The 19543-nt window shown below is 46.1% G+C and overlaps 1 long non-coding RNA gene across 2 annotated transcripts in view; it reads left to right on the top strand.

Annotated features, from left to right (window-relative positions):
• LOC142768891 (uncharacterized) overlaps positions 1 to 3914 on the top strand; it is a 139617-nt gene extending 135703 nt beyond the window's left edge. For both annotated transcript variants that reach the window (XR_012885521.1, XR_012885520.1), the window contains exon 3: positions 3682 to 3914. This is a non-coding gene — a long non-coding RNA (uncharacterized LOC142768891). The remainder of the gene's footprint in view (positions 1 to 3681) is intronic.
• Positions 3915 to 19543: the final 15629 nt, after the last annotated feature.

The raw sequence follows: 19543 nt of genomic DNA, 5'->3' as shown, positions 1-19543 counted from the left end.
TCATGTCTGCTAACTTTCTTCTTGCTTCACTTTACTCGTTAAAATGTCTTTCGGTGCCGCTGCCTCAATACATCACTGCCGAATGACGCTGACATCATGTACAATTCTCTGGAGCCTTACCACATCGCTTCATTCACTAGATTTCGCAATAATTGATTTGAAAAAGGCAGTGCTTGGTGCATTTTCTGAAGATGTTTACACTCAGAACATAGAAAATATTGAATTTTTTTAAATTCTTGGCACGCTTCTGTCAATGTAACGGGAAATCTGCTAACTCAGAATCACATATTCCATAATAAATAAGAGACCAGCGCACAGAAATGCGCAAAACTCGAGAATGTGACTTGTTTGTCTGGAGGTTGACAGGATTGACAGTGTGTCGGTTTTTCTTCAGGAAACACACATATTTAACATCTATTACAGTCGGTGACTCCTTGCCTACAAAGTTAGAGTGGTTGAGCATTATGTGGCGCTTTTAGTTCCCGTTTAACTATCATACAAAAGCTCTCTCGTGAAGTGTAGCTGTCACTCCGTGTAGTTATCGTTGTTCTTGAAATATTTTTCTAAGCACACTCCTTAAGAAAGCGTCGTTATTTTGGGCAAGCTTGGGGGCGCGATGAAGTGTTACATAAAAACCGGAAAGAATTACACTTTCTCGAACATTTTGCAGCTACTGCTATCACCAGCTCATTCGGATGTGCCAACAGGTGGCATATTCAAGCAAAAAATATTTGAATCATACAGGGTGTAAATTTGTTTCATGAACGACAAGTCTGACTTATATATGGGAACATGAAAGTGTGGTCACAATACAACACCCATTCACAGCCAGGGCACGGTAATGTACGCAGTGCCTTGACATGGGCTCTCAACCCATCTTATTTACGAACACCTGATGTCCTAAGAAAAGGGTGCTACTGGTTTGACAATAAGGAAGTGAACTGAAACTTTCTTGTTTCATTTTTTACAGGTGTAAAAATATCAGTGCGTATAGGCTGCGACGCATATATGCCTCTATGTGCCAACTTCAGATTCTCCAGTTGTGCGTTTCTAGCTACAAACCTGCGTGACTGCACAGGCTAGGTCAACAGCTTTGTTTATCGCGGCGCGCCAGAAGCGTCGAACGAATACAGGGACTGCACATTTTGTCTGTGCTTGAGAAACAACATCTTCCAGTGGAGTCTAAGTGACTTCGAAAAGAAACGGGAGGAGCGAAAGTGATGTCTCATTTTTTTCATTTCTTTCTGTTCGTTTCTCTCTTGGCCCTCACCTTCGGTTGTCATGACAACAGTGCTACGGGAGTAGGTGGAGGTAAATCTCAGATGCAACGACATTGTGTTTGCGGCACTTTCTTCGACCGACTTCATTGACTGAGTTCAATGGAAGACTGCGCGAGATTTTTTCGTTTACATTTTTGCTGTTTTTTATTTACAGTTCCGGTGCATTCGTATTTTTTTCTTTGTGAGTGGACTGTTTTTCACTTGCTGTATCACCGAATGATGGAATTGACCGCCGATGCCGACAGTCAGCTATTGCATTTTATGAAGCATGGGAGGCTTTTGCCTTGATAACAAACTGACACAATAAACTGTATAAGAAAACAGCATAAATAACTTGTATAAGTGACTTATTATCAAACCGTATAAAAATAAGTATGTGAATATCAATGGGCTGTGCCCGTGTTCTGTGGCCCCGCTGGTCACAGTGGTTTGCCAGGCTGACCTGAGACTACCAGCTTCCCAGCCACAGACCGGCAAGTCGTGCCTCTCATGATGATGTCCGTATTTGTAGTGTACTGCCAGAGTCTACCGAGGCTCTCCGGACAAATGTATACCATACGCAGTAGTGAAAAAGTGTAATAATAGTTTACTGAACGTCTAGGTTTAGCCTACTACAAAGTGTAAGGCCACCATGACGACAACGGGCGAAGTCGAGACTTATGCACGCACATGAAACAATGCACTTGTGTGTGCATGCATGACAATCACCCTTTAAGCTTTCCTCGTTGCTCATTATGCTTGAAAATATTTTGCAATGCCTCCACACCAGGGTTTTGCGTTCGTGTATATCACTGGTTATACAGTAAACTAGTGTAAATAAGCATGCGTGTTTTTAGTGCGATATACTAAGGCATCATAGTGTTGGCCGTAAAAAAGTGTTTGTTTTAAAACAACACAGGTGTCCTTTTTGTGAGCCAGCTACTGTCGCAGTAAATATTACTGCAGTCGAAGCGACCGCCCAAGGCCACTGGCGCTTTATTATTTAATTATTTTGGCTGCCCTGTAAATGAACCGTGACCTTCAACATCACTGCGCTGGCCTGGTAAATGAACGAAAAAGAACAAAAATAAACGAGACGAGGAGAGGTGAAAAAAAAAGAAGCAGTAAGGTGTGGAGAATGAACCGATCTTGCAGGCCCTTTGCAGCCCCAGGAACGAAGAAAGCAAAGGAGGACGTTATGTTTCTGTCTGTTATTTGCTTTTTATGCTTTCGTTGGTTCGATGGATAGGGTTCAGCTTCGCTGCGGTAAGTACTCAGCGGAAAAGATTTTGCTGACATCGGAAGGTACCATGTTGGAAGCTGGCTCACTTTTTTATTCGCTGCGTCGAGACGATGGGAGGCAAACGGCGACAGAACTTTGCGATTTAGGGCTCAATTTGTGGTTCAGTTGAAATATTGCACCAATTTTGCTATTTTGCTTGGTTTAGAGAACATATGTTCTCTCGTAATTTGTTAAGGGTAGTGTAGATTTGCCTGGAAATTACATTAGCCCGGTCAGTTTTGACGTTGCTGGTGATGTTCTTTCCTGCAAGTGAGAGTGTCAATGTTGCCTGCGTTTGTCGCTGGCACCCTACGCTTCGTTTTTATTGTCGATTTTTTTTAAAATTGTTAGCATACCATAACTCCAGCTTTCAACTGCAAAGCACAAAAAGCATGTTCCAATGTATGGAAAAATACAAACTTCAAATGAGAAAAAGTAAAGTGGCTTGAAAACAGTATAGACCAGCTCGTACTTCCAGTGGTAGGGCATCGGATGTGTAAATCGAATGTTGTTGGTATGGGTTTTACCGAAAGAGAGCGTGTTCTTTGGTCTACTTTATTTATTTACATAACGCTATACAAATGTATTACAGGTAACGACAAAAATTATTGTACCCTATGCTTTCTTTGAATTGATTGTCTCCGATTCACTTGGTGGCGCGTAACAAAAAAACGAGTCCTTCGATAACATATTTTTACTTCCCTTGAAGACCGCGTTATTTTATATACCAGACAATTTTCTTGTCCTTGGTGCACAACTTTCTTGTTATTTAGCTAGGCATCTCATTCCACGGCCTCTGGAGGCTGCTGCTGCGGTAGTTGAACTTAGAGACAACACCTTCTTCGTGGTCCTTGCACTGAAGGAATTAGACGAGGCATACATGCTCGCACCGCAGGTCACCACAGTTTTATTACTGTGTATCGACATACATTGCCTATACATGCATTTCACGACACTCTCAATATTATATTACGTGTATGTTTTTACCAGCCTTAAGCGTGATGAATTGTAGGTCCCTAAGCAGCAACTCAGCACAAACCTTGTTCTTATGCAATATCATGTTCTTGCCACTTCTTGGCCAATGAGTGCCCTTTGCACCATTAAACAACTTATGTTATTATCATTCTCTTATCTTTCCAGGTTTCGGCGAGAGAAAGAGGAACGTCACAGGTGTCAAAATTAACAGCGCGGTGTTCTTGAACTTCGGCTTCTCAGTCGCATATGAGTGTCTACTCACCGGTACTGTGTTTGTGGTGGTGACTAAGAGCGCCATCTTAGGTGCACCAAGTGAACTGAGTTCAGCCCCCCCCCCCCCTAATGAGTTTCGCAACCGAAGGTGCTTGACTTCAACTGTAGTCTGCAAGAAAGTCCACGCTAAGGTGAGCTTGGGTTTATTGATCACAATACTCACTTTGTGGTGGCATCCGTCATTGTATTCTTTGTGTAACGCCGAAGATTGAACGCACAGACGCACTGCATCTGGCCAAGCTTTAGAGGAAACGCAAGAAACATGAAAATGCAGTCGATGTACTTTGTTTTGGATGTCACAGCTAGAGATACCAGTTTTATTTCTAACATGTTATCGGTGCTTTTTTGCGCATAACACTTTAAAAGTATATTAACAGCTGTAACCTCTTTCTGTAAAAAGTTTTGAAATTCAGACGCTGAGGCGAATTTTCAAAGAGAAAATTCAAAGAATTTTCATGAGCAAACTAATTGAGATTTGCGCTCAAATGGCCACGCTGCTTCAAAATAACTTTATAGAGTGATGTACGAAACATTTCTGTGTGTTTTTTTTGTATATTAGGCCTGCAATGGCTAAGTAATAATGTTGTGGTTTTGTCATGTAAAACATCGTTATTAGATTGCGTGAGCAGAAATTTTGTTAGAGAAAAGGAGCTACACCATACCTTTGGCTTGCAATTGCTACATTACAATTGATTGACATTTTAATACGCAAACAAAAAAACTTTTGCTAGCAAATGCTACGTTGTCAAGCTGACTATGACATCGTGAAGCAAGCAGCAATACGAAAACTCTGAATCTATATACATCCAAATAGGTGCATTCATCCGTACTGATATTGCTGTAGTTTCTGTTGAAAAGAATCACTGTGTTCTGAAGGCAATCACTGAGACAAAGTACCGAGTACGAGCTTCGATAGCTTCTAGATGACAGGTGTCTATATAATGCTGCTGAAGGCTATGACGGGGGCTTCATTACTTCCTCGTCCATAAAACATAATTTTGTGAACTAGGAAACAGCTTGAAAACCCCTGCCACCAACACCTGTGAAAAGGGCTATTGTGTCACTTGAAGTGTATCTAAATGCGGCAATTTTCTATACACAGCTTGTTGAATGCCATAGGTCGCACATCTTTCCGGATTACCTCAATGTTTCACGAGGACGACAATGTTTTACCCCCAGACGCCTCCTGCAAATATACAATTAGGATGATGGCAGTTTTCATATTTATACGATACTACGAACGTTGCAATATTGCCAAATAAAATGCTTCAGTTATAAACCTTGATTCTAAATTGTTATTCGGGTCACACGTTTTGCAGAAGAAGCATTTGATGGTTTCATAACTTGCAGCTAAACTTTATTAAAAGCTCGAAATGTGTTATTCACCTAAAACAAACCAATCTTGTTTGCATTCACTAAAGCGTCATTAAAGAAAGCTCATCGGCTACTGCTTACAAATTATCAGTTTACACTGTCTTATAATGAACACAAATTGTGTATACCTCAGAAGTAGTGTGCAGTATGATTATTTCTTTTTAGATGCGGAGCAGCTCTTTGATTAGCCTGCGTAACGCTGTCCCGTGAGTGCGTGCAGACCCCCTTACTGCAAGGGGTTGGAGTGGTGCGAAGTAGGTCAAGTCGCAGCGGCAAGTTGACGCCACTGTCTCCCTCACCAACAGCAGCTGCCAGCTTCTCCGCCCACTCGCAACACAATTCTCCCTTGCTTCACCCTCTCCACCCCCCGCAACGCTCGACTGCATGTTAAGTGGAAACACCAGACAGATTTAGTTACGTGTCCGCAGCAGTAGTACGGCAGTGGCTTCTCATTGAAAATGGCTAGCAGGCTGCGTACGCACGGCTGCTGCGGACTCGTGACTAAAGGTGCCTGCTCTTTAGGCTCGCCTATCTGGGATGAAACTCACACGAAACACAAACCGCCTCCCATATGTTTGCATTTCAAAAAAAATCTTTACCGGAGTAAACGCTACACCGAGTTTCGCTTCAAACGATTTTTCCAGCACCCGCGTCAACACCCGTTTCAACCGGGTCAACACCATGCGTACCGCTGCTGCTCCGCATTCCATCGGGGTTCCCTTCACAGAGGTGGTCTATATATACTTTTTTTTTGTTACGAAGTATCTTTCTCCTGTTTCCCCTATTTTCGACATGCGGAATGTGCCTGGCTTGCCGAGGAGTCACTGTGACTTCAAATATTGTGTACATACAATACCAAATACTTACGTCTTTGCAGGTGTAAGTTATTTGTAAAAGGGTGACACTCTTAGGGGGTTTTTGAGAACACCCACGGGAAGGGTTGCTTATCTGTGTGCACCTACAGATAGAAACTTGAACATGTAAGATGACGTGTTTATTCAATGTGGTTAAAAAAGATGATCAGAATGGGATTTTCTAATAAATCTATATAAAGGAAGGCTGATGCCAATGTGCGGCACCAGCTGCTCCTCTTCTCTTTTCAGACACAGCGAAGCAACAACTGAGACACTTATTCGCATTCATCTGTACCTGTGAGTAGGTTTTGTGCGTCATTTGTGGGTGATAATCGCGGGACACGCTTTGATCTGCTTGACACCACGTCAACAGAAGACAAAACAAAAGTTTTGTCAACGGGAGACGAACCTACCGCATCATGGTTGGTGATACCCGATGCCCGGCACGATATCTACCGCGCCATGGTCGCATATACTTCGCAGCCTTCACAAACGTACCTTTTTTCACAAAAGTATGAAATATGAAGTTTTATTCCTGTTGTAAGGCCTTTTTTATACTTTTGATTCCTCCGACATTCGTGCTAGTGCACACGCAGCAATATTTTGAAAGATTTTCTGTTTGCCATGGGCCCCAATTTGTTGCTGCTGACGAGGGCTATTTATACAAACTCTCTAACTTTCGCAAAAGTTTCTTGTGAGGAGCGTCATAAATTTTACAGCGTAAAAGAAGGTGCTTCATATATTCAGTTTCTCGACGTTGGCATGTAGCAGCGTTAGTTGTTTTTACTCTATAAGGAAGATCTTCGCATAGGCCTTATCTTTGCTTGACAATAAGCAAGTAATAAAGTGTGCATCCAGAAAGCTTATTCAATACAGAACAACACAGTCCTAACCAGAGCATCGCCATTGATTGGCACGCTGATGGAATGCATAAGTAGGGGCTCCAAGAGGACGTGCTTCCGAACTCTTTACCCAAGCACTTCGGAGTCAGTGCTGGAAGAGAACAGAAAGTGCTTCGAGAGGGTGAGCATCTGCTGTTTACGGCCTCTGAAACCGGAAACAATAACACTACGGGAACGGAGAAATCAATGAGGTGGGCTCTGCTTTCGTGTGGTTTCCGAACAAAAGGAGTGATGCGAATGCCCCTTTTTTGTGCCTGTGGGGTTGTGAGCTTCATGTTGTGTAAACGGGACTATTTATTCTAAGGACGATGCGCGCTTTCGGGATGAGAGCATGCATTCAGCGTGGAATGGTGCTTTGACAAATGGACGGTTTGGTGAGTTGGTTAAGTGTGCGCGAGTTGGGTTAAGTGTGCGCGAGTTGTGCGCGAGTTGGTGAGTTGGTTAAGTGTGCGGTTAAGTGTGCACGGTGGTTGAAGTGTGCGCGAATTAATGTAAAACAAGAAGACGACATGGTATCCTTGCTTATTATGGGCTTGTCCTGCGGTCTTTTATGGGTTGTCTCGCGGTACTTTGGTCTTTTTTTACGATCATGAATATATCGTAAATTTAAGGTTCTGCTGTTTCATTTGTGATACACCCGAAATACACCAAATTCTGGTTATGATCTGTGAATGCTATCTTGTTTGAGCTGATAGCTCCTAGGATTCCGAGCCCACAACTGGATAGCCACTACTTGTGAGTTTTCAGTAGAAAGGTTGCATGCGATTATCCTTAACAAAAGCCTACAGAGCGTGAGTATTGTTGTAAACTGTAGAGTGCTTTGTGTATCGCAATTGATCTCCTTACCGGCACGCTTAGAAGACTCAGTTGCCTATATTAATGGCCCAACAATTAGTTCATGCTCATCGCTGGGAAAGCCACGCGACAACACCTAACGGCTGGGTTTGTTCAGAATAAAGTGAATGGAGCGACACAGGTATCGCATTATAAGGAGACAAGAAAAGAAAACTACAGGACAATAGTTATTAGCATGCCCTTGTCATGTGGCCTTATTTAGCTTGTCTTACGTTATTATGCCCTCATTTTAATCATCAGAAAGCAATAGTAAGTGGGTGGCACCACATTTGTTTTTACACTAAGCCTGAAATATGTGCGGTGCTTTGTGATGCTTTGCGGACGCTTTTTCTATCACTGCAAGGAACCGACCAACATGGTCCACTTTCGCATTTGACATGTCATCAAAAGATTTCATCTTTTAAAAAAAAACAGAAAATATACAAGTAATCGATACCCCGAAGCCAACGAACTCAGACTTACACATAGGTTGTCGTGGAGACATTTATAAGGCCTCTACGGATGGTGCGAACTAGATCAAAGGCGTTCTCAAACGAAGACAGAAAACCCGTATAACGAGCCACTCAGCCGGTGCAGCCTGTTTGAAAATAAATGCAAGAGTACTGAACTACAACAAGTACATTTACGGAAAACCCGAATGCCATCGTAACACAGGCTCCACCAGCTGCTTTAGCCGAGGAATGTCGAGCCCGAGCTTGTTATAAAAACACGGCTGCTGAAGCAAGGAGGTCAGAAGAGTATTGATCCTGGTTGAGGAGAGATCACAGTGCTACGAAGACATAGTGGATTTAGGGCTCTACACGAGAACAAGAGTACAATGAAATCCAGTTCCAGCATATGTGTTTCAGGTTGCGTTCCCGTTGTCCCTGTAGAATCGAAATCGATTTCTGGCGCGAATATATTGCGCGTACGTGGATGACTTTAGCTTTCCTTGTTGGGTTTCCGTGACCATTCCTGGTGGAGAGGAATGCTATTCGAAGACCGGAGTATTGAACTGCACAAACACAGAGTGCGGCAAACATATATGTCTTTAGTCAGATAAGCGATGAGTGAGGTTACTGTTTCTCGTTCAACCACTTCCGCTTCTACACCGACTTCCGGCTTTCAAAAATATTCAGGATAAGTGTTCTGAGGAGTAAAATTGGTCGGAAATCGGTAGTTCTGGTTAAAGTCGAACGTTTCATCGAACAGATATGACATTACGTAGCACACGTTTACTTAAGTGCAAGATAACGGCTACGATCAAGTATGCGGCCCATGGGACGGCCAAATGCTCTTCCATAGTAGAGTATTAGGTACTCTTAATTTTTTAACCACTTTTCTGAACACACACGATCATTATTGACATTCAATTGATTCACTCAGACATGCTGTCGCCAACGAAGAAACGGTTAACACTTGTACAAAGACTGAGACTCGAGTTACTCAAGAAATGTTTCACTTTTTGGGACGCGTTTGCATAGACAAACGAATTAACACGCGTGCATCGAAGGTGGTTGCGCATGAATCAAAGTTTGAAATTCAGTAGAGGGAAAGGTTTTCGTTTTGGTATGGTTTTCTTTGACCTGATGTGTTTCATCCCGTTTGGCATGACCCACTATCCTAACAGTTAGTTAATTTTTTTATTTAATGAGTTCCTTGAAAGTGCAGGCAGATTTATTGCGAGCAAGGTGGGATCGTGGCGGCGCGTGAAGGAGTAGATCTCAAACGAGCCCTTTTTTTTCTATATAGCCTCTAAGGTCAGCTTCAGGAGGCGTAAAATGCAGTGTTAACCCAAGGAATACCCCTTGACTCAGGAAAACTGAGATGCGAATGCCACTACAAGCACACAGCTGTGTGAAGGGTCACGTTTTCCTCCACTTTTAACTGCTAAGTTTGAAGGAGCACCCTGTCGTAGTACGATGTCTCGCGTTCGCGTCAGCCACTTTCATATCCCGTTTTCGTGAATGATGTACCACGCTTGATACAGATAAGCCGAGCAGGCTGCAATGTTTGCAAAGCCAGCGCTCGCTCCCCGCGAACGCCCAAGTCTGCGAAGGCCGGATGGAAGCACGGACGGACGGATGCAAGCACATATGGACAGACAAACGGACATACGCGCCGACGAATGAACAGATGGACGCTTCGTCCCACTAATCATCATTCATTGCGTGGATATGTTTTGAAAACGACTAACGCCATCTAGTTATATTATTCCGAAGGGCCATAGAGTTTCCTAAAATAACTAGAGGGTCTCTGGCGCTGCGATGGTTCAGCGACTAAAGTATCAGCGACCATGGGAATGATGGGTAGTACATGGATTTGCCTAGCCTTCGTACTTGCGGGCGGAAAATCGTGCTTGTGGCTTCTTTTATTGTTGTGTTTTGGTTTTGTTTCGAAGAAAAAAAACGAACGCTTTTGAACCTTCTGACCCGATTTTAAATGGGAAGCATGAAAAAATAAGGTGGTAAAGCGCAACCACTGAACATTGGCTGATTTTTGTTTCATAAGAAGACAGCTCTAAGCCACGCGAACACACACACAGAGCCAGAAGTACGAAGGTTATTAGACAAATCCGTGCACTACCCACCATTCCCATGCTCGCTGAAGCGCCGTGCGTTGCAGTTCCCATAGACACTAGCGCCAGAGTTCTCTCTAATGCATATTTAGGGAACTCTGTGCCGAGGGCATAAACACAAAACGCCATCTGTTGAGCAACTCGAAAGCTAGCGGTGACTACATACTACTACTACTTATGCTACTGCTACAAAGGAGGGAACGACCAACGGCCTAAATAGCTTCACTCCTAGATATCTTTCACAATTTATAGCACAATGGCGGAGCGATAAGCTCTCTTTGAGTACAATGCTGACTAAATGCTACCTGAGCACTGTGTTTGAAAATGGTGAACAATTTAGAGTTGAATCTCTACCAGGGGAAAGCAAGCAGCCATCCCTACATGTTTACAAAAAAGTGTTAAACGATTTAGAGTACATGATTCTCTACTACGGGAGGGGGGGTGAGCAAAAATGTTTAACGATTTTGAGTACTTAGTACTCAACTCTGGGAGAGCAGTAAGCTGTCCCTAAATAAGAACTTGTACTCTAGCCTGGCCTAAGAGAGTACTTCGTACCCTACTATGGAAGAGAGAGATCTGAAAATGGACTTTTTGGCATTTCGTCTCCTAATCGACGTTTCTTATGAACTGAACATCCCGTGTTTTTAACCGAGTCAGGAGAACAAGTTTTGTCACTCAAATTATCTGTTTATTTAAAATTTTTACAGAGTAATGAGTATATATTGCACTGAAAAAAATTGTCGATCCGCCTATAGCACTGTTCTGTAAACCCACTTTCCTATTATATTTGCTGCCTGTAAAATGTGTTCATAGAGTTTCATACCACCCAAACGAAAATGCCGCCTGCATCCTGCCACGAAGGGGGAACTTGAGTAAATGCGTCGCAGAGGAGAGCGGGGTATCGCATAAATATTGAGTAATTGGGTATGGTTTGGGAATTCTCAATAGTTATTTCGTCTTTTTCATTCCTGTATATTGAAAGCAGGAGAAGCGTTGCCTCAAACGAGTGGTGGGACGCTGATGTGCAATACAGTGCCTATATATACGGGATGGCCAGTGAATGGTTTTGCAGCTCGAGCATTTGGTTTTCATTAGGAGACACTGCCCGCGTCGGCCTTGCGAGGCCAGAGAGGAGGGGGGGGGGAGAGAAGCAAGCAGTTGGCACGAAATGCAAGCATGAGGCGCGATACGCAAGGCATGAGCATGCGCAGTGGGAGTGTGGACATCGCGTGCCGTCGTGCGACTAATAAAATGCTCCGCATTGAAAACTAGAGGCTCATCTGCCGCCTAGGCTGTTCTATACTACCGTAGGAATCGTGGTAAGTGCATGCTCTTAACTGGATTGCGTTATCTAGCTAATCGTCCTCAAGTCGTCTTCAGTTTCTTTCGTCGCGCAGCAGCTTTATTTATGCCACACTAATCACCACTGTTAAAAAACCGCAGAGCAGAGAAACCTGCTTTCAAGGCCGACCTCTCCTCCTTCTTCTCAATAAACACCTTCTTCTTCTCTTCTTCACAGAGCAGTGCATACGCTGGTGGTTGAATTTTTGTGGTTTTCATTTTAATTTCGCATTTACGGTTTTCTGTAGTAAGTTATGCCTATAGATGGTGGCAATGTGAATATTTATTGGAAATAACTTTATAAACCGATTGAGGCTGAATGTACAAGCGTTGCGCATCTCAGGAACGGGATCTATTTTAGGCAAAGCCGAGATTTGCCGTCATTATCATGATTTTATCAGATTTGATTTGATTTATTGTTTTCTGTTAACACATGTGCGGCATAGTGGTTAATGGATGTGAGCGAGGAAAAAAAAGCAACACAAACGCGGCTCGGGGGAGACCTCACCCCCTTAGCGCTACATACGGTGGGGAATACGGTGGGGAACATAATACATTATACACATGTATAATTAACTCATACAGTCACTATGAGGTATGTCAATCCAAAATCTAGATGGCAGCTGACAGATGGAAACAATGTACACTGTTCACCCGGATTATCCCACTATATAAGGTGGGAAAGTTATGCAATCAATAGATAAAAAAAAAGCGAACCAAGACTAAATATTTGCAAAGTCGATTACATTACTCAGACAAAAGCGGGAACAAAATAGATATGTACTTCATAAGTAAGAACAAAAGAAAAAACATATAACACATAATAACTTCCTGAAAACACTCTTGAGAGGGCAGCGCAATATCAGTTTAAACTTTGACAATGATAAATGCGGTAAACAATAGCCTGCTCTATTGTATTAGTTAGGAAGTCTAGGGAGATTGTTTGATAGCATTTGGTAACCATAATTCGTTCTAAAGGGCAGAGCTTTTCACACTTCTGGAGAGGGAGTAATATAATAGAATAAATTGCCAGATAGCTTTGGAAGTTCTAATAAGAAAATGTTGCGTTTAGACCTGAAGTAATTTTCGCGCAAGAGTTTGGTAGATGTTATGGACTTTAGTTGTGTTGTATTTCTTAATGGTATGAGCCAGATACAGTACATTAGCGACTATGGTTGAAGCACCGTTCAAAGTAGCGCGCATAGATAAACTGTGTCTTATGTGATCCCTAAAGAGAAAAGAAGAGAAAAGTGAGCCCCGTAATTGTCTGCATCACAGTGCGACATCTCAACTGTAGCTCACAAGGGATAGGGTAAGGAGAGGTTAAAGGGATAGGATTAAAAGGTAAATAGATAGAAAGAGGAAGGAGAGAGCGAAGCACAGTGACTGCGAGTGACAGAAAACGACGGAAGTAAATAAGAGATAGGAAAGATGGACACGGTCGCAGGAGTCCGAGGACGAGGCACCACTCAGCGAGAGCTTTTGGTGGCGGCAGGAGATGGCGTAGGGCGAGCCAGTCGGCCAGAGCTGCGCTGTCGTCGAAGATCGCGGGGGCACAACCGGTCGTCACGAAATCCAGAAAGCGAGTTTTACGTCATGTCTTTCAAGATGCCTGTCTTTCAAGGATGGTGTCGCTGCTATACCTGTGGCTGTAGTGAAGCATGGCTTGTGGAGTTGCGTTCTTCACGCCCAGCGTCGTATAAACAATTGTCGTAAATCACGACTTTTTGCTGCCCGACTCCTTATTTATTTAGTTCTTTCATAAGCGAAAAAAAACACTGAAGGGACAACTGGGGCAACTTCTTGATGAAGGAGAATCCGGAGCACCGAGTCACAGTCGGACGGCCAAAGAATGGACGTTGAATTTGGGACATGGATATGATTGGAGACCGCCGCGAGGTCGACTCGGCGTCGAAACGCTTGTTGGACACTTTTGAAGTCCAGGTCTTGTTTCCGAAGAAGGTGTTGAAGTGGCAGCACCGCGAGTGTGGTTGGATCAAGGCCATAAAAAGAAAATATTGCCACGTTCCATTTCCCAAGTTTTTGTTATCGTCCCAAAACACCACACGATTCTCAGCGCAAACCGCGCCTGCAGTTTTCGAGAGGGTTCCGGACTGTAGTAGATCATTTCGATAAGATCACGCCCACTGTGCGAATGGTACAGATTGTTCTGGAACGTACGCCGCCGCCAGCAATAGCGCTAGAACATTCGACGGCGGGAGTATAAATGCCGATGCGCTTCGCCGCTTCTCAGTGGTTGATCGAAGGCCGACGCTCCGTTCGCCGCTATCAGTCTGAGACTGCTATCTGTGCGAGACTGCTGCTGTAATTGGTCTTTCTGTTTACCGGGCACAGGTTCGCCCAAATAAACAGTTAAATCCCAACAAGAAGTCTCCTGTCTTCGGCCACGTCACGACTCCGTGACATTTGGTGGAGGTGCTGCTTCGTTCATGTACCGGACGCCCCCGTCAAGCCGTGAACCCAGCCCACGTCGCGGAGAAGACACCGACGCCAACCAGGAGCTGCGAACAAGCCGCCGACAGCAAGGGCTACCACCGGAGTACGGGCTTATACACGACAAGCCGCGGAAGACGAAGGCCATGACTGCGACTGCAGCGACAATGACAACCGCAGCGTCCCAGCCCATGATGGTCATGCATCAACCCAGGGAACCACCAATTTTCCATGGGTCATCGGTCGAAGACCCGGAGTCCTGGCTAGAGACATACGACCGTGTGGCCGCCCTCAACCACTGGGACCATGACGAAAAGCTGCGCCGTGTGTTCTTCTATTTAGAAGGCACCGCAAGGACCTGGCTCGAAAATCGGGAGTCCACGCTCCGAACGTGGGATGTTTTCTGCGGCGCATTCCTGCAAACGTTCGCTAGCGTCGCTCGAAAAGAGAGGGCCGCTGCTTTATTAGAGACCCGGGTTCAGCTACCAAATGAAAATGTCGCCATTTTCACAGAAGAAATGACCCGACTATTCCGTCACGCTGACCCAGACATGCCTGAGGAGAAAAAAGTTCGTTTCCTCATGCGAGGGGTCAAACAGGAGCTCTTCGCGGGGCTGATAAGAAACCCACCGAAAACCGTCCAAGAATTTGTAGCCGAAGCGACCACTATAGAAAAGACCCTGGACATGCGCACCAGACAGTATAATCGTCGCCCGACTGCAGACTGCGCTGCTGCTCAAGCCAGTAACTCCGGAGACCTGCGTGAAGCGATCCGAGCGATCGTGCGGGAAGAGCTGCGCAAGCTGTTGCCTTCGGCGCAGCCTCAAGTGGATTCGATCGCCGACATTGTGCGAGAAGAAGTTCGGCAATCGCTTCAAATTCCCCACGCACCGCTGCCCGAGCCGGAAGCTATGAGCTACGCCGCTGCACTGCGCCACAACGCTCCTCCCCGTCCACGCTAAAACGCCGCCCCATCGCACTTCCGTCGACAGACGCCACCGCCGCCACCACCCCCACCGACATCATACCGTTCGCCAGCGGCCCAGCGCAGTGCACCGAGGAAAACTGACGTCTGGCGCACCCCTGACCATCGCCCGCTCTGCTACCACTGCGGCGAGGCCGGACACACATACCGCCGTTGCCAGTACCGACAGATGGGATTGCGTGGCTTCGCCGTCAATGCACCGCGCCCACAGCCAGGAGAACGACCACGTGACATTGCCGACTACCTGACAGGAACTCGGTGGACACCACGAAGCCCTTCGCGTTCGCCGTCGCCCAGCCGCCGCACGTCACCGCACCACCGACAGTACTCTGGCCCAACGCGGGGCCGGTCTCCTAGCCCGTATCCGGGAAACTAAGGGCAGCAACCGGTGGAGGTGCGGTTGCTGTGCGACGAACTACCGAAGATCCTCCGACGACGACGACGCCGCGACGGAGCTTTCCGAACACAACGCCAACCAGGCAAAGCCCTGACGGCGAAAGCTCACTTACCGAAGGTGGCCTGACGACGCAACATGGAAGCAGCGGAACAAGCCGACGCAGCCGTGACCCGACGCCACGCCCTAACTGTAATGCGAGACGGCGAATTAGCGACCTCGACGTTCTTATCGACGGCCGCAGTGTGACCGCTCTCGTCGATACTGGAGCCGACTATTCTGTCATCAGTGGGTCGTTCGCCGCGAAGTTAAAGAAAGTTAGGACAGCTTGGAAAGGCCCTGAAATCCGCACAGCTGGAGGTCATCTCGTAACGCCTGCAGGAATCTGCACAGCGAGAGTCACCATTAACGGCCGTATTTATCCTACAGACTTGAATTTGAATTGAATTGAAATTGAATTGAATTGAATTGAATTGAAATTGAATTGAATTGAATTGAAATTTATTCCGCAACAACAAAATACATGTTACGAGGAGGGCAGGTAAAAGCTGTGAGAACAGCTTGAGAAGCCCTGACCCCCTAGTACACAGGGTAGCACAGAAAGACGTGCGGCTAAGGACAACCAAAATAAAAGTGTTTCACAATGTGCACTAAAAAAAAGAAACAATGAAAGATTACAATGAAAGATCACCGAGGTAGTCGCTAGATCACATTATTATATAAACACTAATCGCAATTTTTTTGGTGATATGCTAGATATATCAATGTTATGTTCCCTAATTATGCGGTTTAGAAGTGTAGGCAGTTGAAACTTTAACATTTGATTTCCGTATTTCGTTCTACATTTTGATATGTGCCACACTTAAGGTTGACGTACATTATAAGCAGGAAAATTTTTCTCTAACCTGGCTATTCTAGCAATCGTATCATTATTTTTCAATAAACCGAACTTATATAAACGGCTTAGTTTATAATCATATATTGATGCAACCTGAATGATGTAGTGTTTTTTAAACAATTCTGCTGTGTGGCTGCGATGTGGTAATTTAGAGGCAAGACGCAAAGCTTTCTTTTGCAAGATGGTAAGTTTGCAAACGTTTACAGTTGTCGTTGTGGACCATACAAGAAAGGCATAATTCAACGCTGTAGGACTTCGTAGTCCTACAGCGTTGCTCGAGAGATGTCATCCTTGGCATGGACTTCTTATGCCTCCATGGTGCTGTCATCAACCTAAAAACAAAGTCGATAACGTTATCCACAGAAGAAGCACTACCGCCGCGCACGCCGTCTGGACACCATGCCTTGAATGTGCTGGAAGAACAAGTCACCATTCCGCCTCGCTCAAGCGTCATTATTTCAGTCGGCGCTCCTGAATCACCTGACTTCGAAGGCGTCGTTGAAGGCAGTCAGCATCTGTTGGTCACCCGAAATATTTGCGTCGCAAGAGGAATTGCAGAGTTGCGGGGAGGCAAAGCAACGGTTATGCTCACAAATTTCAGCAATGAGTACAAACATGTGAATAAAGGAACAACGGTCGCATACATCGAAGAAATTGTCGAAGCCACCAGTGCTTTCGCCCTCGCCGATTCTGCGGAACCTGCTCAGAGGAACCAAGCCCCTCCCATAGCTTTTGACGTCAATCCCAGACTTCCGAACGATAAGCAAGAAAAGCTAAACGCCCTGCTCCTGCAATACGAAGATTGCTTTTCGTCGTCATCGAAAATTCGGCAGACCCCAATCACGAAACATCGCATCATAACCAAAGAAAATGCCAGACCACTCCGTCAGAGTCCGTACAGGGTTTCGACGCGAGAACGTGAGGCCATCAAGAGACAAGTTGATGAAATGCTGCGGGATGACATTATCCAGCCGTCCAAGAGCCCATGGGCATCGCCCGTGGTGTTAGTGAAGAAAAAGGATGGGACCCTACGTTTCTGCGTCGATTATCGCCGCCTGAACAAAATCACAAGAAAGGACGTGTATCCTCTCCCACGAATAGACGACGCACTTGATCGGCTCCATAACGCCAAGTACTTTTCGTCAATGGACCTCAAGACTAGCTATTGGCAAATCGAAGTCGATGAAAGAGACCGAGAGAAGACGGCGTTTATAACACCGGACGGCCTCATCGAGTTTAAGGTGATGCCCTTCGGCCTTTGCTCAGCGCCTGCAACTTTTCAACGCGTTATGGATACAGTACTGGCAGGATTGAAGTGGCAGACTTGCCTTGTGTACTTGGACGACGTCGTCGTGTTTTCCTCGAGTTTCGACGAGCATCTTCGGCGCCTTGAAGCTGTACTTCAAGCCATCAAGACTTCCGGACTCACACTGAAGCCAGAAAAGTGCAGATTTGCGTACGAAGAGCTCTTGTTTCTGGGGCACGTTATCAGCAAGTCTGGAGTTCGTCCTGATCCATGGAAAACAGCCGCCATCGCCGAATTCCCGCCGCCCACTGACAAGAAAGCCGTGCGCCGATTTCTGGGCCTGTGCGCCTATTATAGGCGGTTCGTGAAAAACTTCGCCCGCATCGCCGATCCTCTCACTAACCTTACCAAGGCCGACGTGGAGTTCAAGTGGGAAACGCCACAGGAACACGCTTTCCAGGAGCTTAAACATCGCCTCCAGACGCCTCCGTTACTTGCCCATTTCGACGAATTCGCCGAGACAGAAATACATACTGACGCAAGCAGCGTAGATCTTGGCGCCGTTCTTGTGCAGAGGGCTGACGGACTTGAAAGGGTTATTAGTTACGCCAGCTGATCGCTATCCAAAGCAGAAGCAAATTATTCCACAACAGAAAAGGAGTGCCTCGCCATCATCTGGGCTACGTCGAAATTTCGCCCATACCTCTACGGCAGGCCCTTCAAAGTTGTGAGCGACCACCACGCCTTGTGTTGGCTAGCCACTTTGAAGGACCCTTCAGGTCGCCTCGCACGATGGAGCCTGAGACTTCAAGAATATGATATTACTGTCATTTACAAGTCTGGCAAAAAACACTCCGACGCCGACTGTCTCTCTCGTGCGCCTGTCGACCAACCGCTACCCGACGACCCGGATGACGACTACTTCTTGGGAACGATAACTACCGACGACTTCGCTGAACGACAGCGCGCCGACCCGGAACTTAAGGCCCTAATAGAATACCTCGAAGGCAGGACCGCCGAAGTCCCGAAGGTATTCAAGCGCGCACTTGCGTCGTTTTTTCTACGAAACGGTCTTCTACAAAAGAAAAACTTTTCACCGCTTCGGGCTAAGTATCTCCTTGTGGTGCCTTCAGCTCTGCGACCAGAACTCCTGCAGGCCCTGCACGACGATCCGACGGCAGGGCACCTCGGTGTTTCTCGCACGCTCGCGAGGATACAAGAAAGGTACTACTGGCCGCGTCTTACCACCGACGTCACTCGTTATGTGAGGACATGCCGGGACTGTCAGCGACGCAAGACACCGCCGACAAGGCCAGCGGGACTTCTGCAGCCAATCGATCCACCTTGCCGACCTTTCCAGCAGATTGGTATGGACCTACTGGGGCCGTTCCCGACGTCGGCTTTCGGAAACAAGTGTATCGTGGTAGCTACCGACTACCTCACCCGCTACGCCGAGACAAAAGCCCTGCCAAAAGGCAGTGCATCCGAGGTAGCTAAGTTCTTCGTCGAAAATATCGTCCTACGTCACGGCGCCCCGGAGGTCCTTATCACCGACAGAGGAACGGCATTCACTGCCGACTTAACTCAAGCGATCTTGGCATACAGTCAAACAAACCACCGCCGGACGACAGCGTACCACCCACAGACCAACGGCCTCACCGAGCGGCTTAACAAGACGATTGCCGACATGCTGTCAATGTACGTCGATGTCGAACACAAGACGTGGGATGCCATTCTTCCGTATGTGACCTTCGCATACAACACGGCGCTGCAGGAGACGACGCAGATATCTCCATACAAATTGGTCTACGGAAGGAGCCCGGCAACGACGCTCGATGCCATGTTACCCAACGTCACCGACGAAGAAAACCTCGATGTGAGCGAGTACCTTCAT

This window comes from Rhipicephalus microplus, chromosome 8, assembly GCF_043290135.1.
Source record: "Rhipicephalus microplus isolate Deutch F79 chromosome 8, USDA_Rmic, whole genome shotgun sequence".
Taxonomy (NCBI): domain Eukaryota; kingdom Metazoa; phylum Arthropoda; class Arachnida; order Ixodida; family Ixodidae; genus Rhipicephalus; species Rhipicephalus microplus.
The sequence above is the reverse complement of the archived record's forward strand: the minus strand, read 5'-3'. Positions and strand labels throughout refer to the sequence as shown.